The sequence below is a fragment of the Camellia sinensis genome, chromosome 4 (assembly GCF_055761805.1).
Source record: "Camellia sinensis isolate YWXY chromosome 4, ASM5576180v1, whole genome shotgun sequence".
Classification (NCBI taxonomy): domain Eukaryota; kingdom Viridiplantae; phylum Streptophyta; class Magnoliopsida; order Ericales; family Theaceae; genus Camellia; species Camellia sinensis.
This window is the reverse complement of record NC_138964.1, coordinates 64,096,572-64,121,465: the sequence shown is the minus strand read 5'-3', so window position 1 is coordinate 64,121,465 and position 24,894 is coordinate 64,096,572.

Here is a 24,894-nt window from a genome sequence, read left to right as displayed (position 1 = left end):
CAGTTAGTGCATCAAACTTATGCTCCGAGGGGTGAGCAGGTTGAGCAGAGACCTACAGGACGTGTGTATGATGTTACCACACCAGACTTAGTGCCAGCGCCTTCTATAATGCGAGGTAACTTCTTGTTGAGTAATTCTATTGTCAATGTGTTAATTGATACGGGTGCATCCCATTCATTCATCTTGTCTGTATTTGCATCGGCATTGGGGTTAGAATTGGCCCGGTTAGCATCTCCACTCAGTGTAGAGTTACCTATTGGTGGTGAGATTATTTTGGAACAGGGGTGTCGGGGTTGTGAGATAGAGGTTGCTGGTCGCCGACTTCCTTTTGCATTTGTATTGATTGATATGTCGAGTTTTGATGCTATATTGAGTATGGATTGGTTATCTTTGTACCAGGCTATTATTGATTGTTACCGTCAGAGGATTACTGTATGTACCTCAAGTGGTGATTTTTTTTACTTGTTGGGAGATTGGGCTGATAGAGTTTTGTCGCCGATTTATGATCCACATGGTTAGAGGGAGCTTAGTTGTCTTCTTGCAGCCTTCTTGGGTAGTGAGTGTGATGTGGTTCGAGTTGAGTTGCTGAGGGTAGTTTGCGAATATCCCGATGTTTTTTCTGAGGATTTCACCAGTTTGCCACCTCACCGTGAGATTGAATTCTCTATTGACTCTGTGCTTGGCACAACATCGATTTCTATGGCACCATATAGATTTGCACCTGCCGAGTTGAGTAAGTTGAAAATTCAACTCCAAGAATTGCTAGATAAGGGTTTTATTTGCCCTAGTACTTCACCTTAGGGAGCATTGACTCTTTTTGCTAAAAAGAAAGATGGTGCATTGTAACTTTGTATAGATTACCAGAAGTTGAACTAGGTAACTGTTAAGAATAAGTATCCAATGCCTCGCATAGATGATTTGTTTGACCAGTTGAAGGGGTCTTGTTGTTTTTCTAAGATAGACTTGAGATCGAGTTATCACCAGTTGAGGGTAAGGGATGAAGATATCTAAAAGATGACATTTCGTACGCGGTATGGCCATTATGAGTTCCTAGTGATGCCTTTTGGGCTAACCAATGCACTAGCTGTGTTTATGGATCTAATGAATCGAATATTCTGTGAGTTTTTAGATCATTTCGTAGTCATCTTCATTGATGACATTCTGATTTACTCGCCCTTCGAGGAGGAACACGAGGAGTAGTTGCGAGTTGTGCTTGAGTTGCTTAGAGCCCACAAATTGAATGCTAAGTTGGGGAAGTGTGAATTCTGGTTGAAAGAAGTTAAGTTCTTAGGTTACGTAGTATCCAGAGAATGAGTGATTGTAGACTCTTTAAAGATAGAAGCAGTGCAAGATTAGGAACAACCCAGGAATGCCTTTGAGATCCGTAGTTTCATGGGGTTGGCTGGGTATTATCGTTAGTTTGTGAAGGACTTCTCTAAGTTAGCCTCACCCTTGACTAGACTAGCGAGAAAGGGAATCAAGTTTACGTGGAATGAAACTCGTGAAAAGTCTTTTCAAGAGCTTAAGGTTAGACCTGCTCTAGTGTTGATTATTTCGGAGAAGGGTTTGGGCTATTCCGTGTATTGTGATGCTTCACGGGATAGTTTGGGTTGTGTTTTGATGGAATAAGGAAAGGTAGTAGCTTATGGCTCACGTCAGTTGAAAACACATGAGAGGAACTACCCTACCCATGATTTAGAATTAGCATTTGTGATCTTCGCTTTGAAAATTTGGAGGCATTACCTTTATGGTGAGAATTTTCAAGTATTTTCTGATCACAAGAGTCTAAAGTACCTGTTTTCATAGAAAGATCTAAATTTGAGGCAAAGGATGTGGATGGGGTTTATGGAAGACTATAACTTTGAGTTGCACTATCATCTAGGGAAAACCAATGTAGTGGCTGATGCCTTGAGTAGAAAGTCCTTTAGTAGTGTAGCGAGTATTGCCATCCAAGAATGGGAGATGTTGGGTGCTATTGGCGAGTTTGACTTACATCTTGGGGAGTCCGTTGAGTCAGTAGCCTTGTTTTTTGTAGTTGTACAACCTACACTTGTGAGCTGAGTTATAGAAGCGCAGGGGGGTGACCTTAAAGTAGAAACCCTTCGAGAGAAGATCTCAGTGGGGAGGTAGAAAAAGGCTTGAACGTGTACTCTGACTTGAGTGTTAGATACCGTAACCGTTGCAATTCTTGCCTATAGCCAAGTGGAAATGGAAACATATCACGATGGATTTTGTTGTGGATCTTCTGTGGACTCAACGAGATAATGATGCCATTTGGGTGGTAATTGACCAATTAACCAAGTTAGCGCAACGCACTTTATACCTATGTGCACAAGTGACTCGGTAGATTATCTAGCTGACCTTTACATTAGGGACATAATTTGACTTCATGGGGTCCCTATGACTATTGTTTCGGATAGATATCCACGTTTTACGGCTCGGTTGTGGCCGAGCCTACAAAATGCCTTGGACACTAGGTTGACTTTCAGTACCGCCTATCATCCTCGGACTGACGGGCAGTCCGAGCGTATTATTCAGATCCTTGAGAATATGCTTCGTGGTTGTGTCCTTGACTTTAAAGGGTCATGGGAGATGCACTTTTCCTTAGAGGAGTTTGCTTACAACAACAGCTTCCAATCGAGTATTGGCATGGCACCGTTTGAGGCCTTGTATGGCCGACCGTGTAGGTCCCCTATGTGTTGGGCCGAGGTGGGTGATGCACCTATGTTGGGTCTAGAGTTAGTCCGAGAAACGACGTAAAAAATTTCACTTATCCGTAAGAGGTTGGTCACGGCTCAGAGTCGTCAGAAGAGCTATGCCGATAGTAAGAGAAGACCGTTGTCCTTTGAGGTGGAAGATTATGTCTTCTTGAAGATATCACCTAAACGGGGTTTGATAAGGTTTGAAAAGAGCAGGAAGTTGTCTCTTAAGTTTATTGGGCCTTTTGAGATCCTAGAGCAGATTGGGGAGGTAGCTTATCGTTTTGCCGCCATAGCTTTCTGGGTGTATGACGTGTTCTATATTTGTATGCTTTGGAAGTATGAGCCTGAGTTAGAGGTTGACGAGGATGCCTTGTATGAGGAGGGACCGGTTAAAGTTTTAGATACTCAAGACCAAATCTTTCAAGGCAAGACGATTCATTTGCTAAAAGTGTTACGGCGACACCATAGGGTTAAGGAGGCCACTTGGGAATATGAGGCGAACGTCCGTGAGAAATATTCGGACTTGTTTATTGATGTTTGAACATGCATTAAGACATTGTTATGTTAATGAAATATAAACATTGTATATATTCTGAAAATATGAATCGTATATCCAATAATGAATAGATATTTATCTTGTCGATAAGGATAGATGATCGATGAATGGGTCATGGTGATGATTTGAAATTATTATCAATGTTGTAATTGGTCAAAACATGGTTTTAAATGTTTGTTTTTAATTTTGAGGATGAAATTCCTTAAGGGGGGAGGTTATAGCATTTCTAGTTTAAACTTGACCCATTTGACTTTTGGATTCAGTTTTCTTTTCCTTATAGAGTTGTTCTTGCCTTGTTTCCCACTGTTTCTCCTTGAGTTGGGCTATTGGGTTGTGTTGATTACGTTTGGAACAGGTAGATAGCTTGTTTTTCAAACTTTTGTTGCCCAGATTTTCATTCCTTCGCTCGAGCGGTCTTTGTGAACATCCAGTATTTTTGCAAGTTTGCAAAACTACTGGGAGTTTGTATTCTTCACTCGAGCAAAGCTTCTTGCACTCAAACGGAACAACTTATTGTGTCTAGTCGCTCGAGCGACACATCTTGCCCTTGAGCGAATTGTGTGTATATCAATTCGTAAAAACACTTTTCTGTGTCACGTTTTCACCTCTCTCTCTCTCTCTAAACATTTCAAAACCATAATATCTCTCACTCTCTCTAAAACGTGTTTCTTTCCCTCAAATACACCTAAATCCGTTGATCTTTTCACCTGTGTGCCTTTGTTAAAGAGGTAGAGTTTGATGAGAGCTTGGTTCTAATCAGTGCAAAGTTGAATTTAGACATCTTTGAATTTCCATCCCTCCTTCAATCATCTTCTAAGCTTGAGGTGGGGTTATTTTCGCTCTTTTTATGAGTTTTAACTTAGTTATTTGTTATTTCTAAACCATATTGAGATCTTTGGGAGATTTGGAACAATCTAGGGTTTTGAATAAAAATCAAAAGAGGAGTTTTTCAAATGGATCCTTAAAAATGATTTTGTTATGGAAGATGATGTTGAGTTGGGGATGAATCGTTGATTTTGAACGTTGGAATTGATTTTGGGAAGAAAATGGATTTTGCCCTACATGCCTCAAATGTTGATTTTATATAAATTATGAGATTGATATTGGAATTGTGAAATTGGACTGATGTTGATAAGAATGGTGGAGTTAGATATGTATTATTACCCACCTCTCGAAAATTTGGAGAGTTTATCTTTATTGGTAATTGTTTATCTGTTTAGAAATAACTATTTTGGGCTATCGGTGGAGGATAGCTATGAGTGTTATAGAAATTGCATGTGAATTAGAATAATTGAAACTATTTTTCTCATTTATTTGCATTGAGCATTATCACACACTTATACATTTGAAATGTAACTGTTTTGAGAAAATGGGTGAATCTGGGAAAGGAATTGTTGTTGTATCAAATAAGTTGGTTTGTGTGTCCAGGGTAAAAGTTTCGAAAACCACGCGTATACATGGGTGCCGATCCCGCGGATGAAATTTTCGCGAAATGGAAATAGTAGTGCTTGTATAGTCTATGTTTACATGGGTCCTGGCTTACGGTTTCCTCCGGATGAAATTTCTAGGAAAGGTTGTATTATTTTGAAATTCCAAAGGTGTGATTCACTACTCTATTTTCTATTGTAAAGGAAATGATGTATGAACCGTAATATTGATTTGGTAATACATGGTTTTGAAAAGAGATATAAAATGTTTTGACACGTGCATTGCATATGTATTCACCTTATAGCTTTGTTAAGATTCATATATTGTGATGAATTATTTCTACTGGACTTTGGCTCACCTTATGTGGGAAAAACATTTCAGGTGCTGATGATATGTTTCCGCCAAGGCAATAGCTTTGGAGGACTTGGAGCGAGAGCTTATGGGTATCTGTTTAGCCTTCATTTCTTTTCACTATCTTGTAACACATGTTGTAGATTCAGGATGTACTGTTTATGAATGTATATCGCACGTGTCCATCTTTTGTATATCAAACTTCGATTAATGAAAGCTCATCATTTCATTTATGTTGCTATTTATTAGTTGTTATGAGATGGGTATATTGTGCTTATTTCGGGGCGTTACTGCATTGTTCTAAATTTTTGAGAAAAAATTTGCACGTTTTTTTGGTAAACTTACACATTTTTGTGAAATCAGTTACGTGATTTATGAAAACTTATGCATTTTGTGTTATTTTAAATTTTTGTGAACAAATTTACGCATTTTATGTTGTTTTAAATTTTTGTGAATGAACTTACACATTTTTGTGTTCAGTTACGCATTTTTGTGAAATTATTTACTTGATTTGTGAAATCTTATGCATATTTGTGTTTTAAATTTTTTAGAACAAATTTACGCATTTTTGTGGTCACTTACACATTTTTGTGAATTCATTTACGTGATTTGTAAAAACTTACGTCTTTTGTGTTGTACTAAATTTGTGGGAACAAACTTACTCATTTTTTTTTTTGAAAACTTACGTATTTTTGTGAAATCACTTACGTAATTTGTGAAAACTTACATATTTTGTGTTGTTTTAAATTTTTTAAAACAAACTTATGCATTTTTGTGTTCACTTGCGCATTTTTGTAAAATCACTTACATGATTTGTGAAACTTGTACATTTTGTGTTAATCTAAATTTTTGGCAACAAACTTACACATTTTTGTGTTCAATTACGTATTTTTGTGAAATCAATTACGAGGGCAGAATTTGCTCTCTCTCTCTCTCTCTCTCTCTCTCCCTCCCTCCTCAAAACACACTTTGCTACCCCAAGAAGAGGAGGGCAGAATTTATAGCAGAATTTTTGTCTTTAATTTTTTAATTTAGATTTATATAAATTTGTCTTACTTAACTGTTTCATCATTTATAATTATGAAAGTGAGGATGACTATCTTAAGTCTATCTAAAATATTATGTAGTTTAATCTCAATTAATTAAATTATATTCCATTCAGAATCACTTAATATTGTTATTAAACTCAATTGATTAAATTATTAAATTTCATTCCTTTTAAACTCAATTGATTAAATTCCATTCTTAATTACCTAATATTGTTATTATGAGAGAGTTATTAATTTTTATTATGAGAGAGTTACCACCCAACAAAATATATATTTGTAATGAAAACAAATTATATCATTTTAATATTTATGTTACAAAATTTTAGAGTGATATTACAATATACTTTGAGTGGTTTTGAGAAATTGATTAAATATTGACTTTTAACTTTGATTGACTTTATTGAAAAAGCATATAAAAAAAAATAAAAAGATAATATCACCCCAAATAAATTAAAAAATTGATTTTTAACTTTTAACCAAATACCAACAGCCTTTTCGTATAGAGTTGGTGAGCATCCGTAAGAAGCAAATCCACGTGGGGTTACCTCTTTTTCCCTTATCTCATCAATCTTCTCTTTCCCTTTCTTTTTTATTTGTTTTTCTTGGGAAGAGATTTCCCCTCCCATGCCTCTCTGTCCATCTCTCAAATTTTACCACTGTTGCTCAAGTTTCAGGTAAGAATGGGAAGGGATTTTGCAAAGCTCTCTCTTCGAAACAAAACTCACAAAAAGAAAGGTACCAATACAGTATAAATAATATTGAGATCAAAATATAATCTTAATTTCTACGTATCATATTAAAAAGAAAGTGAAGTATGTAGTATTTTTTTAATAAATACACTAAAAAAATATTATTTTTCTTAAAGAACTTTTAATAATTTTATTTATATAACTCTCCTTAGCCTTAATATAAATTAAGAAATAAACATACAAAATTTATAATGTTTGCCCAAAAAAAAAAAAAGAAAGAAAAGAAAAGTCCTATATTTTATTTCACCAACAAAAAATAAAATAGTGAAATAAAAAAATATATATAAAAGAAATACTCCAGATAATATTATTTTAATTTGAAGGTGATAATTACTAAGTAATTTTTGTGTGTGCGTGTGTGTGTATCTTTGAAAGTCTTGTATTCTATTGCATGCTTGTATTGCTCTCTTTACCCCATAAATAATATATTCTTTTACACTCACAAAGCCCCGTCCAAGAAAAACCATATACAGCCAAAAATAAAAAAACAAACTGAGACATATCACAAAGGCAAGTCATGTTTCCATATCTCTCTCTCTCAGATCAATGTATAGCAAAGTCTACTTTCTTTATAGCTTTTTCACTACCAAAGAAGACTAATAGAAGGAGTGAGAAAAATATCCTTCCTCATTTACTGCCACTACTATAGCGACCCCGGTCTTTTCTCTTTAGATTATTGTATCCGGACTTAGGTTCCGTGGATCCTGTCATTACTTATTGGTTGTTGTTGTCCTTTAATCTCTTAGTATTTGAATTATAGGTTGTGTTGGGCGGGTCTGTTACAGGTTGGTTGATTGTTGATGCCAATAGGTGATGCCCAGATTTTGGCCTTCACGCTCGAGCGGAGGTTTTAACGCTCGAGCGGGCCCTTCGTTGTTGCTTCTCCGCTCGAGCGGGAGTTTTAACGCTTGAGCAGGATTTTCCATCTCCCAGTATTTTGCTCTGCAGTTCTTCCGCTCGAGCGGTAGTTTTTACGCTCGAGCGTGATCCCTTGTTTTTGCTCCTCCGCTCGAGCGGGGAGTTTGACGCTCGAGCGGGTGCAGCGCCTGCAAAACTTCTGTAAAGGTGCAATCGACGCTCGAGCGGCTTTCTTCACGCTCGAGCATGATTCTGTGTCTTAGGCTCGAGCGGGGCTTTCTACGCTCGAGCGTAGAGTCGACTACATCAGTCCGTGATTTCACTTTTCTGATCACTTTTTGACCTACCTTTTCATCTCTTAACTTTTAAAAACCGCCCCTTGAGAGTCTCTCTCTCTACTCTTACCTTCTCTCCAAGATTTGATCTATTTCCGGTGGTCTTCTACCCTAGTTCTTTTGGAAGAAAGGTAGAGCTTCACGAGATCTTTCTTTTAATCTGAAAAAGAGAGGATTTGGAGCACTTTGGATTTTGGGTCATCATCTCCATCTTCTCTATTTTAATTGTGATCTTCAAGGTAGGGATTTCCTACTCTATTCTATAAGCTTTGTTCTAAGTTTTGGTATTTTAAGATGTTGAGGTCACTTAGATAATTTTGGGAAAAACCCTAGTTGTATTAATTAATTAATTTGTAAAATTAATTTAAGGGAATTGGGGAATTTGGTTAAATTCATGAAATTGATGAATTCATAGATTAATTGGTGTAGTTGGATGATTTAAATCACTCACCTATTAAATTGTTGATATATTTATTTCCAGTCTAGAAATAACTGTTTTGGGCTATCGGTGGAGGATAGTCGTGATTGTTGTAGACATTGCATGTGGATTAGGAATAACTGAAACTAATCACATTGGTTAAGTCATTAATTTGACTATTGAATTAATACTGAAAATACGTGTATTGGTTGAGCATTGCATTTGCATATTGTGTGGGAGGAGATAGGGGATGTACTCCACGGTTTAGGGGAAGATAGGGGATGGACCTCTAAACCGGATTTTTGTTTGGGAGGAGATAGGGGATGGACTCCATTAGCACCATTTTTATGTGTGCTTATTATATTGAAGTGTTTTTACATGATTATTGATACAGCACTAAAATGTGTATCAAATGGGAAGTATGAAGTGTTTTGATATGAGCATGAGTCTCATTTGTTTTGTTGATATTGGAAGAAATGTGATTATGATATATAATTCACTGTTGTAAGTTTGGCCAGGTTCTGAGCCATGTTGATAATAATGGAAAGTGAAATGTGTCTTAGACATTGGTGTCATGAGACTGTTTAATAATAAAATTGATTATCTTGATTAACCATCTACTGAATGCTATAGCTTTATTCAATGCATATATTTGGTTTAGTATTTTTCTACTGGGCTGTGGCTCACCCTTTATGGGAACATCATTTTCAGGTTCAGGTGATAAGCTACCTCCACGGACTTAGCCTGGAAGGATTTGATGTTTGGGATGTTGAAGACTTGTCTTTAGTTATATGTTTTATTTTGTTATTTTTGGGATTTCATGTAAACATTCAAGCCTAGGGCTTAACTTGTAAATGAGTTAGTACTCATCCTTTTTGTGTCCAAGCGTTAGCTTGGAAAGATGTAAGCCCTTAGGGCATTTATTTTGATGTTGCAGGATGTTACAAGTAAAGTCTGTCAATAAGAATACTCTGATGACTAACTCAAATGATTCTTTTTCTTTTATAAATGCATGTTAATGTTATGGTTATTATGGGTTTATTTTGAGGGCGTTACAACTACCCCGGCACAAACAGAACACACACAAAAAAAAGAAAAAAGAAAAGAAACTCATTATCTCTCCCCTCCACCTTCCACCACTCATTCTCTCTATCTATGAGATACATCTTCCCTACTCTCTCTGTCTCATTTCTCCTCTCTCCAGAAACGTTGGTCGCTATCTAAGAGATCAAATAACCAACCGTTATCTCCTTTGTTATGCAGTAGACTAATGTCGATCTATCCATGGCGACGGCGATGATAAACAGCGACAATGGTGATCACAGAAAGAGGTGGTGTTGTGAGGTGGCACCACTATGGTTGGTTCATGAGACAATTGTCGGAAAGACATGTTTCACCGTTGAAGAGAGATGTACCGGTGGTGTGGTGGGAAGTGAGAGAGAGAGAGAGAGAGAGAGGGTGTTTTGAAATTTGAAAATTGGGAAGTGAAACTGGGAGAGAGAGAGATGAGCGGGAAGTTTATTTTTGAAGTGTGCTCTTGGGTGGAAAGTTGATAGAGTAGATTCTCATCTCTACCGTCCATCCCAGTCAAAAATAAATCTTCACCATTCAAATGTCCTAGTAGAACAATCCTCTCTAGGATAAATTCAAAAACCTTCTTCCTAGATATATATATTTTTTATACGGAGGGTAAACCCTAACCTAACACTCCCTCTCACTCTCTCTCGAATTTGGGGTCACTGTTGTGGCAAATGCACAGCAGTGACTGTTGTGCTTCATTTTGTGATGCATTATGGGCTTATTTTTATGATCTGAACCGTTCATTTTGTAGGATTTGTTGAGTACTTCAAGCCTACCAAAAATCATATTAATCGGATATCAACAACTATATGATCGAATTGCATATTTTTATACTATTTTTCAAAAGAAAAACTTCTTGTTTGTTTTTTTGGTTATCAATCATATAGTTATTGGTATCCGATTAATATGATTTTTGATAGGCTTGAAGTACTCAACAAACCCTACAAAATGACGGTTCAGATCATAAAAATAATCCCATAATGCATCACAAAATGAAGCACAACAGTCACTGCTGTGCCTTTGCCACAGCAGTGACCCCAATTCCCTCTCTCTCACTCTTCTCTCTCTTTATCTATAGCGATCCCGGGTTTACCCTTGTTGTACAATGATCCGGACATGTGTCCGTGGATTTTTGTAGTTGTTTATTATTTTGTTTGCATCCTTTTTACTTCATAATTGAGTTATAGGATGTGTTGGGCAGGTTTGTTTCAGGTTGGTTGAGTTTAGAAACCAAAACTAGTTGCCCAGATTTTTGGCCTGTACGCTCGAGCGGAGATGTTGGCGCTCGAGCGGAGATTACACCCATTCAGTACTTTTTCCTGTGCAGCGTTGTACGCTCGAGCGTGGGGTTGGCCGCTCGAGCGGAGGCCTGGTTCTGCAGAAATGCTGGGAGAGTGCATTCTGCGCTCGAGCGGGAGGTTGGCCGCTCGAGCGGAAGTCTGTGAGTGGCCGCTCGAGCGGGGTGTTTTACGCTCGAGCGGAGACCTGGGTTAAAGTCCCGAAATTGTGACTTTCCAAATCACTTTTTCACTTTCTCTTCTCTCTCTTACTTTTCCAAAATCACCATTGTTGAGCCTCTCACTCTAGATACTACCTTCTCTCTAGGTTTTGATCTAGTAGGAGTGATTTGCTCACCTTTGGCCTTTACAAAAAAAGTTGTTGATCGTCGAGGGCTACATTTTAATCTGAAAATCTCGGGTTTTGGAGCACGTTGGGTTTTGTCGTCTTCTCCTTTGGGGCTCCGAATTTGAGGTAGGGATATCCTACTCCTCTCTATGAGTTTTGTCTTTAAATTTTGGTATTTTGAGATGTTGGGGTTGGTTTAGTAATTTTGTGAAAGTTTGGGGCTTTTGTGTAATTTTACAAAAGTTGGGGTTTTATTCAAAATAAACCTAGATGCATGTTTGGCATAGAGAAATGGAATGAATGTTAAATCATTGATGAAAATGGGACCTAAGGGTTGAAATGTTAATTATGGGACTTGACCTAATTACATTGTTTAATTAATTGGGATAATTAATTGTAAGAAATGAGGAAATGAAATGTTGATAGAATATCCATTGTGCATTTATTTTCTGTTTAGAAATAACTGCTTTGGGCTATCGGTGGAGGATAGTCATGATTGTTGTAGACAATGCATGATGATTAGGTAAACTGAAACTAATCAATGAAATGTGTCATGGAACTTGACGGTTGATTGAATACATTAACTGTATGTATTGGGTGATTGTATATAGAACCAATGTGTTTGTATACGTTATGTGTAGAGGAGGAGATAGGGGATGTACTCCGCGGTTTAGGGGAAGATAGGGGATGTACCTCTAAACCGGATAGTGTTGGGAGAAGATAGGGGATGAACTCCGTAGGCACAGCTCATATGCTTGTCTAGAGAAGTGAAGATAGAGCTTATATGCTTATCTTTGTGATGTGTGGATATAGCTTATATGCTTATCTGTGGATATTGTAGTTATACATATCTGTTGTAGAATGTGGATATAGCTTATATGCATATCTGAATGTGAGATATAGTTCTTATACATATCTGTGGAAATGATGATAGAGCTAGCATGCTTATCTGTTGAAAAAGGGAAAATGAAAGGAAACTTGGACTTATAAGTCGTATGACATAAATAGATGATTTATGTAATTGTATCAGTGTTGGCCATCTATCAATTGCTAATCTTTTAGTCATTGTTCATGGTTGGTTTAGTGTATTTCTACTGGGCTGTGGCTCACCCTATATGGGGATATCATTTTCAGGTGCAGGAAGCATGCCACCTCCAAGAACATAGCTGGGAGGCTAGTGGCGGACATGTTTTGTCGCTTAACTTTTGATGTATTACATGTAACTTCAAGCCAAGGGCTTAAATGTGTAAACGAGTTAGTATCCTTTTGTTGTAACCAAGTGTTAACTTGGAAAGTTGTAAGCCCGTAGGGCATTTTCTTTTGATGTTAACATGTAATACATATGTATATGAAACTCTAATGAATAAAGGAATGTGGATGGTTTGTATGTAAATGCATGTCTTATCCGATGGGTTAATGTCGTTATTTTGAGGGCGTTACAACTTGGTATCAGAGCGTACCGGGTTCGAATACTTTGGGTACGTGGGAAGTGATTAGGATCACAATGGGTTTGTCTCGCTTGATAGAGACTTAAATGTGGTATCATATGCTAGGTGCTTAAGTGATAACATGCTTATGTGACTATGTGGGTATGGGATTTAATTTCTGGGATGTTGATTGGATCCTTGAGTTTCTGGGAGTCTTGTTGGAAAAGCACTTGATCAATGCTGTTTCTAACCGGAACTCTAGTAACGCCTCGGACTATCATTATCCGGAAATGAAATTCGTAAGTGCTTATGTGTTTATGTGCTTATGTGGAGTGAATTACACTTGTCCATGCATTAGAACGTGAGTGTTTAGTTTCGGCACACCTATGCATGTGCTAACGTTCTGTGTTACCTTTATTAGGATGTCAGGACGAGGAAGAGGTGCTAGGCGTGGTAGACCTGCGAGGCAGGAAGTACCGTTACAGGGTGAGATTCCGGCAGTGCAGGAGGGAGTTGGGCAGGCCAATGTGGCCGAGCCAGTGGGTCAGCAGGCTATGGGTGCCTTGGCCAGAGAGATAGCAGGAGCTTTGGGTATTCTTAGAGCTGGGAATCAGGCAGCTGAGGCAGGGCCTTCTTTCTTGAAGAGGGAGTTCTTCCGGTGTAACCCGGACGAGTTTATCGGGGATCCTAAAGAGCCGCTTAAGGCAGATGAATGGCTCGAACAGACAACGAAGACGTTTGAGATGCTTGGCATCGAGGACGGAGCACTGAGAGTGACCTTGGCATCCTTCCAATTGAAGGGAGATGCGGGTCAATGGTGGAAATACGAGAAGGCTCGTGTGGGCAGTACTTGGGAGGCGTTTATAAATGCTTTTCAGGAGAGGTTTTTGTCTGCAGTAGCTAGGGAGAAGCTGAGGGATCAGTTTAGCCGGCTTAATCAGCAGGGCTTGTCAGTGGCCGAGTTTGAGGCTACTTTTACCAGTCTGTCCAGGTTTGCACCTGAGCTGGTGGCGTCTGAGGAACGCCGTTGTTATGAGTTTGAACAGAAGTTGAGGCGGGGCCTCAAGTTGAGAATTGGTGGGTCATATATTCGAGAGTATAGACACCTAGTGGACGCTGCAGCTCATATGGAGCTCATGATGCAGGAGGAGGATGAGGGGCAGAGAGGCTCCAAGAGGAGTCAAGATAGTCAGGGTGATGGCAGGAGGCAGAGGGGTTCTAACCCTCAGCAGTCGCAGGGTGGTGTTGCTAGATCGACCTTCCCAGTGCCGAGCGCAGGCTCCAGGAGAGGTGGTCAGGGGGAATTCACCTGTTACAAGTGTGGCCAGCTGGGTCACAAGGTTTCTGTTTGCCCGCAGAAGGGTGGGGGTCAGAGAGCTGCTTCTTCTTCAGCTAGACCGCAGAGTCAGAGTTCGGGCAGGGGGCAGCCCTTGACTTGTTATCAGTGTGGACAGCCTGGGCACCTGAAGAGATTTTGCCCACAGTTGAGTGCCACTTCGGGAGCGTCTGGTTCTAGGCAGACGCAGGGTTTCCAGCCAGCTCAGTCTGTGCAGGCCTCGAGGGCCAATCCGGGAGCTTCGTCATCCCAGTCTGTGCAGCAGTCTTTTGCTCCGAGAGGTGAGCAGGTAGACCAGGGGCCTACAAGGCGCGTGTATGCTGTTACCGCGCAGGATTTAGTACCAGCTCCATCAGTAGTGAGAGGTACTTTTCTGTTTTGCAATTCGGTTGCTAGTGTGTTGATAGACACGGGTGCATCTCATTCTTTTGTATCTGCTGCATTTGCATCGGTTTTGGAATTGGAGTTAGCACAGTTAGCATCTCCTATTTGTGTGGTATCGCCTTTGGGCGGTGAGTTGATCCTGAAACAGGGTGTTAGAGGATGTGATATAGAGGTCGCCGGCTATAGGCTTCCTTTTCCGTTTGTTGTCATGCCTATGAAGGGTTTTGATGTTATTTTGGGTATGGACTGGTTATCGTCATACCGGGCTGTTATTGATTGCTACCGCCAGAGGGTCACGTTATGTACCTTGAGCGGGGAGTGGTTCCATTTCTTGGGAGACCGAGTTGGTAGTGTTTTGCCACCGGGGTATGATTCGCGAGGGCGAAGTGAGCTTAGTAGTTTACTTGCTAGCGTTGAGAGTGGTGAGAGTGGTGAGACCCAGCATGTATTGCCGAGGGTGGTTTGTGAGTATTCGGATGTTTTTCCCGAAGATCTTGTTAGTTTGCCACCTCACCGAGAGATAGAGTTCTCTATTGATTTAGTGCCCGGCACGGCGCCGATTTCTATGGCACCTTATCGTTTTGCTCCAGCAGAGTTGGTTGAGTTGAAAGTTCAGCTCCAGGAATTGCTAGATAAGGGTTTTGTTCGCCCTAGTGTTTCGCCGTGGGGAGCACCGGCCCTCTTTGTTAAAAAGAAAGATGGTGCCTTGAGATTGTGTATTGACTACCGGAAGTTGAATCGGGCTACGGTTAAGAATAAGTACCCTATGCCCCATATAGATGATTTGTTTGACCAGTTGAAGGGTTCCCGTTGTTTCTCTAAGATAGACTTGAGATCGGGTTACCATCAGTTGAGGGTCAGGGAGGAAGATATTCCGAAGACGGCATTCCGTACGCGGTATGGCCATTACGAGTTTCTGGTGATGCCATTCGGGCTTACCAATGCACCGGCAGTCTTTATGGACTTGATGAACCGGATTTTCCGGGAGTTCTTAGACCGATTTGTGGTCGTCTTTGTGGACGACATCCTTATCTATTCGCCTTCTGAGGAGGAGCACGAGGAACACTTGAGAGTGGTGCTTGAGTTGCTTAGAGCCCATAGGCTGTATGCCAAGTTTGGGAAGTGTGAGTTCTGGCTGAGGGAGGTCAAATTCTTAGGCCATGTGGTATCCGGGGAAGGGGTGTCTGTTGATGCATCCAAGGTTGAGGCAGTGCAAGATTGGGCACAGCCTAAGAGTGTGTTTGAGATCCGCAGTTTTCTGGGATTGGCTGGGTATTACCGTCGATTTGTGAAAGATTTCTCTAGGCTAGCGTCACCGTTGACTAGGCTGACTCGGAAGGGAGTCAAGTTTGTGTGGAGTGAGACTTGTGAAAAGTCGTTCCAAGAGTTGAAAGTTAGATTGACCACCGCTCCGGTGTTGATTATTCCGGAGAGAGGGTTGGGTTATGCGGTTTATTGTGATGCCTCACGAGAGGGTTTGGGTTGTGTGTTGATGCAAGAGGGGAAAGTGGTAGCTTATGGTTCACGTCAGTTGAAAATACATGAGAAGAATTACCCCACACACGACCTAGAGTTAGCAGCAGTGATCTTTGCCTTGAAAATTTGGAGGCACTACCTTTATAGTGAGAAGTTCGAGGTGTTCTCGGACCACAAGAGTTTGAAGTATCTGTTTACACAGAGAGACTTGAATCTGAGGCAGAGGAGATGGATGGAATTCATCGAGGATTATGATTTTGAGTTGCATTATCATCCGGGGAAGGCCAATGTTGTGGCCGATGCCCTTAGTAGGAAGACCATTGGTGATGTAGCTAGTATAGCCATCCGGGAATGGGAGATGTTGGGAGCACTTGGTGAGTTTGATTTGCTATTGGGCGAATCAGTTGAGGCTGCGGCCTTGTTTTCTGTTGTTGCGCAGCCTACACTTGTGACTAGAGTGTTAGAGGCACAGAGAGGTGATCTTGAGGTAGAATCCCTCCGAGAGAAGATCTCCAGTGGGAAAGTGGAGAAGGGTTTGACGGTGTATCTCGACCTGAGTGTGAAATACCGAGACCGTTTGTTCGTACCGGAGTCTTGCCGAGAGGAAGTACTCCGAGAGTTTCATCATTCGCGCCTTGCGGTGCATCCGGGAGGTACTAAGATGTATCAGGATTTGAGCCGCCAGTTTTGGTGGCGAGGTATGAAGAGAGATGTGGCTATTTTCGTATCGAAGTGCCTTACTTTCCAGCAAGTGAAGGCCGAGCATCAGAGGCCAGCGGGTTTGTTGCAACCCTTGCCTATTGCCGAGTGGAAGTGGGAGCATGTCACTATGGACTTCGTTGTAGGTCTTCCGAGGACTCAGCGGGGTAGTGATGCTATTTGGGTGGTTGTAGACCGGTTGACTAAATCGGCACACTTTATTCCTATGCGCGTGAGAGATTCGGTAGATCATCTTGCCGATTTGTATATTCGGGACGTAGTGAGATTGCACGGGGTTCCAGTGACGATCGTCTCAGATAGAGATCCTCGTTTTACTGCTAGGTTGTGGCAGAGTTTGCAGAGTGCCTTGGGCACTAAGTTGACCTTTAGTACGGCTTATCATCCTCAGACTGACGGGCAGTCCGAGCGTACTATTCAGATCCTCGAGGATATGCTTCGGGGTTGTGTCCTTGATTTCAGTGGGACGTGGGAGAGGCACTTGCCCTTGGTAGAGTTTGCCTACAACAACAGTTTTCAGTCTAGCATCGGTATGGCACCGTTTGAGGCCTTGTATGGCCGACCGTGTAGGTCTCCAGTTTGTTGGGCCGAGGTGGGTGATGCACCTTTGTTGGGTCCGGAGTTGGTTAGGGAGACGACGGAGAAAGTTGAGCTTATCCGTAGGAGGCTTGTTACAACCCAGAGTCGGCAGAAATCTTATGCTGACCGTAGGAGGAGGCCTTTGGCGTTTGAGGTAGATGATCATGTCTTTCTGAAGATATCACCTAGGCGAGGTCTGATGAGGTTTGGGAAGAGTGGGAAGTTATCCCCTCGGTTTATTGGTCCTTTTGAAATCCTTGAGAGGATTGGTGAGGTTTCTTATCGGTTAGCCTTACCGCCGCAGTTGTCCGGAGTGCATGACGTGTTTCATGTGAGTATGCTTCGGAAGTATGAACCAGATCCATCACATGTGTTGGATTGGACTGATTTAGAGGTAGATGAGGATGCCTCGTATGAGGAGAGACCGGTTCGGGTCTTGGATAGGCGGGATCAGGTCCTGCGTGGCAAGACCATTCCTTTGGTGAAAGTCTTGTGGAAACATCACGGAGTGGAGGAAGCCACTTGGGAACGTGAGTTGGAAGTCCGTGAGAAATATCCGGACTTGTTTGTTGACGTGTGATCTTGTATTTAAATTTTACATTTTGTTGAACTTAAGAGCTTTTATATATATGTCTTAAGTTGTGAAACATTGAAAATGTTTTGATTATTGGAAGTATGTTTTGGAACTTGCCTCATATGGAAGTTAAATGTAACATTATATATGTTAAGTATATTGTTGAAATTGGAAAGATAGTGCATAATGTTGATGCATGTTGAAAATACATATGTTGTTTACACATTGTGATATGTCTCTTGTTAAAGGGATGGGATGACCGGTAATGGGTCGAATTGTTGAATGTTCAAGTGTAACATTGTCTAAATTGGAGAAAAACTTGTTTTTGAAAACTTGTGCTTAATTTCGGGGGCGAAATTCTTTAAGGGGGGGAGGTTATAGCGATCCCGGGTTTACCCTTGTTGTACAGTGATCCGGACATGTGTCCGTGGATGTTTGTAGTTGTTTATTATTTTGTTTGCATCCTTTTTACTTCATAATTGAGTTATAGGATGTGTTGGGCAGGTTTGTTTCAGGTTGGTTGAGTTTAGAAACCAAAACTAGTTGCCCAGATTTTTGGCCTGTACGCTCGAGCGGAGATGTTGGCGCTCGAGCGGAGATTACACCCATTCAGTACTTTTTCCTGTGCAGCGTTGTACGCTCGAGCGTGGGGTTGGCCGCTCAAGCGGAGGCCTGGTTCTGCAGAAATGCTGGGAGAGTGCATTCTGCGCTCGAGCGGGAGGTTGGCCGCTCGAGCGGAAGTCTGTGAGTGGCCGCTCGAGCGGGGTGTTTTACGCTCGAGCGGAGACCTGGGTTAAAGTCCCGAAATTGTGACGTTCCAAATCACTTTTTCACTTTCTCTTCTCTCTCTTACTTTTCCAAAATCACCATTGTTGAGCCTCTCACTCTAGATACTACCTTCTCTCTAGGTTTTGATCTAGTAGGAGTGATTTGCTCACCTTTGGCCTTTACAAAAAAAGTTGTTGATCGTCGAGGGCTACATTTTAATCTGAAAATCTCGGGTTTTGGAGCACGTTGGGTTTTGTCGTCTTCTCCTTTGGGGCTCCGAATTTGAGGTAGGGATATCCTACTCCTCTCTATGAGTTTTGTCTTTAAATTTTGGTATTTTGAGATGTTGGGGTTGGTTTAGTAATTTTGTGAAAGTTTGGGGCTTTTGTGTAATTTTACAAAAGTTGGGGTTTTATTCAAAATAAACCTAGATGCATGTTTGGCATAGAGAAATGGAATGAATGTTAAATCATTGATGAAAATGGGACCTAAGGGTTGAAATGTTAATTATGGGACTTGACCTAATTACATTGTTTAATTAATTGGGATAATTAATTGTAAGAAATGAGGAAATGAAATGTTGATAGAATATCCATTGTGCATTTATTTTCTGTTTAGAAATAACTGCTTTGGGCTATCGGTGGAGGATAGTCATGATTGTTGTAGACAATGCATGATGATTAGGTAAACTGAAACTAATCAATGAAATGTGTCATGGAACTTGACGGTTGATTGAATACATTAACTGTATGTATTGGGTGATTGTATATAGAACCAATGTGTTTGTATACGTTATGTGTAGAGGAGGAGATAGGGGATGTACTCCGCGGTTTAGGGGAAGATAGGGGATGTACCTCTAAACCGGATAGTGTTGGGAGAAGATAGGGGATGAACTCCGTAGGCACAGCTCATATGCTTGTCTAGAGAAGTGAAGATAGAGCTTATATGCTTATCTTTGTGATGTGTGGATATAGCTTATATGCTTATCTGTGGATATTGTAGTTATACATATCTGTTGTAGAATGTGGATATAGCTTATATGCTTATCTGTGGATATTGTAGTTATACATATCTGTTGTAGAATGTGGATATAGCTTATATGCATATCTGAATGTGAGATATAGTTCTTATACATATCTGTGGAAATGATGATAGAGCTAGCATGCTTATCTGTTGAAAAAGGGAAAATGAAAGGAAACTTGGACTTATAAGTCGTATGACATAAATAGATGATTTATGTAATTGTATCAGTGTTGGCCATCTATCAATTGCTAATCTTTTAGTCATTGTTCATGGTTGGTTTAGTGTATTTCTACTGGGCTGTGGCTCACCCTATATGGGGATATCATTTTCAGGTGCAGGAAGCATGCCACCTCCAAGAACATAGCTGGGAGGCTAGTGGCGGACATGTTTTGTCGCTTAACTTTTGATGTATTACATGTAACTTCAAGCCAAGGGCTTAAATGTGTAAACGAGTTAGTATCCTTTTGTTGTAACCAAGTGTTAACTTGGAAAGTTGTAAGCCCGTAGGGCATTTTCTTTTGATGTTAACATGTAATACATATGTATATGAAACTCTAATGAATAAAGGAATGTGGATGGTTTGTATGTAAATGCATGTCTTATCCGATGGGTTAATGTCGTTATTTTGAGGGCGTTACAACTTGGTATCAGAGCGTACCGGGTTCGAATACTTTGGGTACGTGGGAAGTGATTAGGATCACAATGGGTTTGTCTCGCTTGATAGAGACTTAAATGTGGTATCATATGCTAGGTGCTTAAGTGATAACATGCTTATGTGACTATGTGGGTATGGGATTTAATTTCTGGGATATTGATTGGATCCTTGAGTTTCTGGGAGTCTTGTTGGAAAAGCACTTGATCAATGCTGTTTCTAACTGGAACTCTAGTAACACCTCGGACTATCATTATCCGGAAATGAAATTCGTAAGTGCTTATGTGTTTATGTGCTTATGTGGAGTGAATTACACTTGTCCATGCATTAGAACGTGAGTGTTTAGTTTCGGCACACCTATGCATGTGCTAACGTTCTGTGTTACCTTTATTAGGATGTCAGGACGAGGAAGAGGTGCTAGGCGTGGTAGACCTGCGAGGCAGGAAGTACCGTTACAGGGTGAGATTCCGGCAGTGCAGGAGGGAGTTGGGCAGGCCAATGTGGCCGAGCCAGTGGGTCAGCAGGCTATGGGTGCCTTGGCCAGAGAGATAGCAGGAGCTTTGGGTATTCTTAGAGCTGGGAATCAGGCAGCTGAGGCAGGGCCTTCTTTCTTGAAGAGGGAGTTCTTCTGGTGTAACCCGGACGAGTTTATCGGGGATCCTAAAGAGCCGCTTAAGGCAGATGAATGGCTCGAACAGACAACGAAGGCGTTTGAGATGCTTGGCATCGAGGACGGAGCACTGAGAGTGACCTTGGCATCCTTCCAATTGAAGGGAGATGCGGGTCAATGGTGGAAATACGAGAAGGCTCGTGTGGGCAGTACTTGGGAGGCGTTTATAAATGCTTTTCAGGAGAGGTTTTTGTCTGCAGTAGCTAGGGAGAAGCTGAGGGATCAGTTTAGCCGGCTTAATCAGCAGGGCTTGTCAGTGGCCGAGTTTGAGGCTACTTTTACCAGTCTGTCCAGGTTTGCACCTGAACTGGTGGCGTCTGAGGAACGTCGTTGTTATGAGTTTGAACAGAAGTTGAGGCGGGGCCTCAAGTTGAGAATTGGTGGGTCATATATTCGAGAGTATAGACACCTAGTGGACGCTGCAGCTCATATGGAGCTCATGATGCAGGAGGAGGATGAGGGGCAGAGAGGCTCCAAGAGGAGTCAAGATAGTCAGGGTGATGGCAGGAGGCAGAGGGGTTCTAACCCTCAGCAGTCGCAGGGTGGTGTTGCTAGATCGACCTTCCCAGTGCCGAGCGCAGGCTCCGGGAGAGGTGGTCAGGGGGAATTCACCTGTTACAAGTGTGGCCAGCTGGGTCACAAGGTTTCTGTTTGCCCGCAGAAGGGTGGGGGTCAGAGAGCTGCTTCTTCTTCAGCTAGACCGCAGAGTCAGAGTTCGGGCAGGGGGCAGCCCTTGACTTGTTATCAGTGTGGACAGCCTGGGCACCTGAAGAGATTTTGCCCACAGTTGAGTGCCACTTCGGGAGCGTCTGGTTCTAGGCAGACGCAGGGTTTCCAGCCAGCTCAGTCTGTGCAGGCCTCGAGGGCCAATCCGGGAGCTTCGTCATCCCAGTCTGTGCAGCAGTCTTTTGCTCCGAGAGGTGAGCAGGTAGACCAGGGGCCTACAAGGCGCGTGTATGCTGTTACCGCGCAGGATTTAGTACCAGCTCCATCAGTAGTGAGAGGTACTTTTCTGTTTTGCAATTCGGTTGCTAGTGTGTTGATAGACACGGGTGCATCTCATTCTTTTGTATCTGCTGCATTTGCATCGGTTTTGGAATTGGAGTTAGCACAGTTAGCATCTCCTATTTGTGTGGTATCGCCTTTGGGCGGTGAGTTGATCCTGAAACAGGGTGTTAGAGGATGTGATATAGAGGTCGCCGGCTATAGGCTTCCTTTTCCGTTTGTTGTCATGCCTATGAAGGGTTTTGATGTTATTTTGGGTATGGACTGGTTATCGTCATACCGGGCTGTTATTGATTGCTACCGCCAGAGGGTCACGTTATGTACCTTGAGCGGGGAGTGGTTCCATTTCTTGGGAGACCGAGTTGGTAGTGTTTTGCCACCGGGGTATGATTCGCGAGGGCGAAGTGAGCTTAGTAGTTTACTTGCTAGCGTTGAGAGTGGTGAGAGTGGTGAGACCCAGCATGTATTGCCGAGGGTGGTTTGTGAGTATTCGGATGTTTTTCCCGAAGATCTTGTTAGTTTGCCACCTCACCGAGAGATAGAGTTCTCTATTGATTTAGTGCCCGGCACGGCGCCGATTTCTATGGCACCTTATCGTTTTGCTCCAGCAGAGTTGGTTGAGTTGAAAGTTCAGCTCCAGGAATTGCTAGATAAGGGTTTTGTTCGCCCTAGTGTTTCGCCGTGGGGAGCACCGGCCCTCTTTGTTAAAAAGAAAGATGGTGCCTTGAGATTGTGTATTGACTACCGGAAGTTGAATCGGGCTACGGTTAAGAATAAGTACCCTATGCCCCATATAGATGATTTGTTTGACCAGTTGAAGGGTTCCCGTTGTTTCTCTAAGATAGACTTGAGATCGGGTTACCATCAGTTGAGGGTCAGGGAGGAAGATATTCCGAAGACGGCATTCCGTACGCGGTATGGCCATTACGAGTTTCTGGTGATGCCATTCGGGCTTACCAATGCACCGGCAGTCTTTATGGACTTGATGAACCGGATTTTCCGGGAGTTCTTAGACCGATTTGTGGTCGTCTTTGTGGACGACATCCTTATCTATTCGCCTTCTGAGGAGGAGCACGAGGAACACTTGAGAGTGGTGCTTGAGTTGCTTAGAGCCCATAGGCTGTATGCCAAGTTTGGGAAGTGTGAGTTCTGGCTGAGGGAGGTCAAATTCTTAGGCCATGTGGTATCCGGGGAAGGGGTGTCTGTTGATGCATCCAAGGTTGAGGCAGTGCAAGATTGGGCACAGCCTAAGAGTGTGTTTGAGATCCGCAGTTTTCTGGGATTGGCTGGGTATTACCGTCGATTTGTGAAAGATTTCTCTAGGCTAGCGTCACCGTTGACTAGGCTGACTCGGAAGGGAGTCAAGTTTGTGTGGAGTGAGACTTGTGAAAAGTCGTTCCAAGAGTTGAAAGTTAGATTGACCACCGCTCCGGTGTTGATTATTCCGGAGAGAGGGTTGGGTTATGCGGTTTATTGTGATGCCTCACGAGAGGGTTTGGGTTGTGTGTTGATGCAAGAGGGGAAAGTGGTAGCTTATGGTTCACGTCAGTTGAAAATACATGAGAAGAATTACCCCACACACGACCTAGAGTTAGCAGCAGTGATCTTTGCCTTGAAAATTTGGAGGCACTACCTTTATAGTGAGAAGTTCGAGGTGTTCTCGGACCACAAGAGTTTGAAGTATCTGTTTACACAGAGAGACTTGAATCTAAGGCAGAGGAGATGGATGGAATTCATCGAGGATTATGATTTTGAGTTGCATTATCATCCGGGGAAGGCCAATGTTGTGGCCGATGCCCTTAGTAGGAAGACCATTGGTGATGTAGCTAGTATAGCCATCCGGGAATGGGAGATGTTGGGAGCACTTGGTGAGTTTGATTTGCTATTGGGCGAATCAGTTGAGGCTGCGGCCTTGTTTTCTGTTGTTGCGCAGCCTACACTTGTGACTAGAGTGTTAGAGGCACAGAGAGGTGATCTTGAGGTAGAATCCCTCCGAGAGAAGATCTCCAGTGGGAAAGTGGAGAAGGGTTTGACGGTGTATCTCGACCTGAGTGTGAAATACCGAGACCGTTTGTTCGTACCGGAGTCTTGCCGAGAGGAAGTACTCCGAGAGTTTCATCATTCGCGCCTTGCGGTGCATCCGGGAGGTACTAAGATGTATCAGGATTTGAGCCGCCAGTTTTGGTGGCGGGGTATGAAGAGAGATGTGGCTATTTTCGTATCGAAGTGCCTTACTTTCCAGCAAGTGAAGGCCGAGCATCAGAGGCCAGCGGGTTTGTTGCAACCCTTGCCTATTGCCGAGTGGAAGTGGGAGCATGTCACTATGGACTTCGTTGTAGGTCTTCCGAGGACTCAGCGGGGTAGTGATGCTATTTGGGTGGTTGTAGACCGGTTGACTAAATCGGCACACTTTATTCCTATGCGCGTGAGAGATTCGGTAGATCATCTTGCCGATTTGTATATTCGGGACGTAGTGAGATTGCACGGGGTTCCAGTGACGATCGTCTCAGATAGAGATCTTCGTTTTACTGCTAGGTTGTGGCAGAGTTTGCAGAGTGCCTTGGGCACTAAGTTGACCTTTAGTACGGCTTATCATCCTCAGACTGACGGGCAGTCCGAGCGTACTATTCAGATCCTCGAGGATATGCTTCGGGGTTGTGTCCTTGATTTCAGTGGGACGTGGGAGAGGCACTTGCCCTTGGTAGAGTTTGCCTACAACAACAGTTTTCAGTCTAGCATCGGTATGGCACCGTTTGAGGCCTTGTATGGCCGACCGTGTAGGTCTCCAGTTTGTTGGGCCGAGGTGGGTGATGCACCTTTGTTGGGTCCGGAGTTGGTTAGGGAGACGACGGAGAAAGTTGAGCTTATCCGTAGGAGGCTTGTTACAACCCAGAGTCGGCAGAAATCTTATGCTGACCGTAGGAGGAGGCCTTTGGCGTTTGAGGTAGATGATCATGTCTTTCTGAAGATATCACCTAGGCGAGGTCTGATGAGGTTTGGGAAGAGTGGGAAGTTATCCCCTCGGTTTATTGGTCCTTTTGAAATCCTTGAGAGGATTGGTGAGGTTTCTTATCGGTTAGCCTTACCGCCGCAGTTGTCCGGAGTGCATGACGTGTTTCATGTGAGTATGC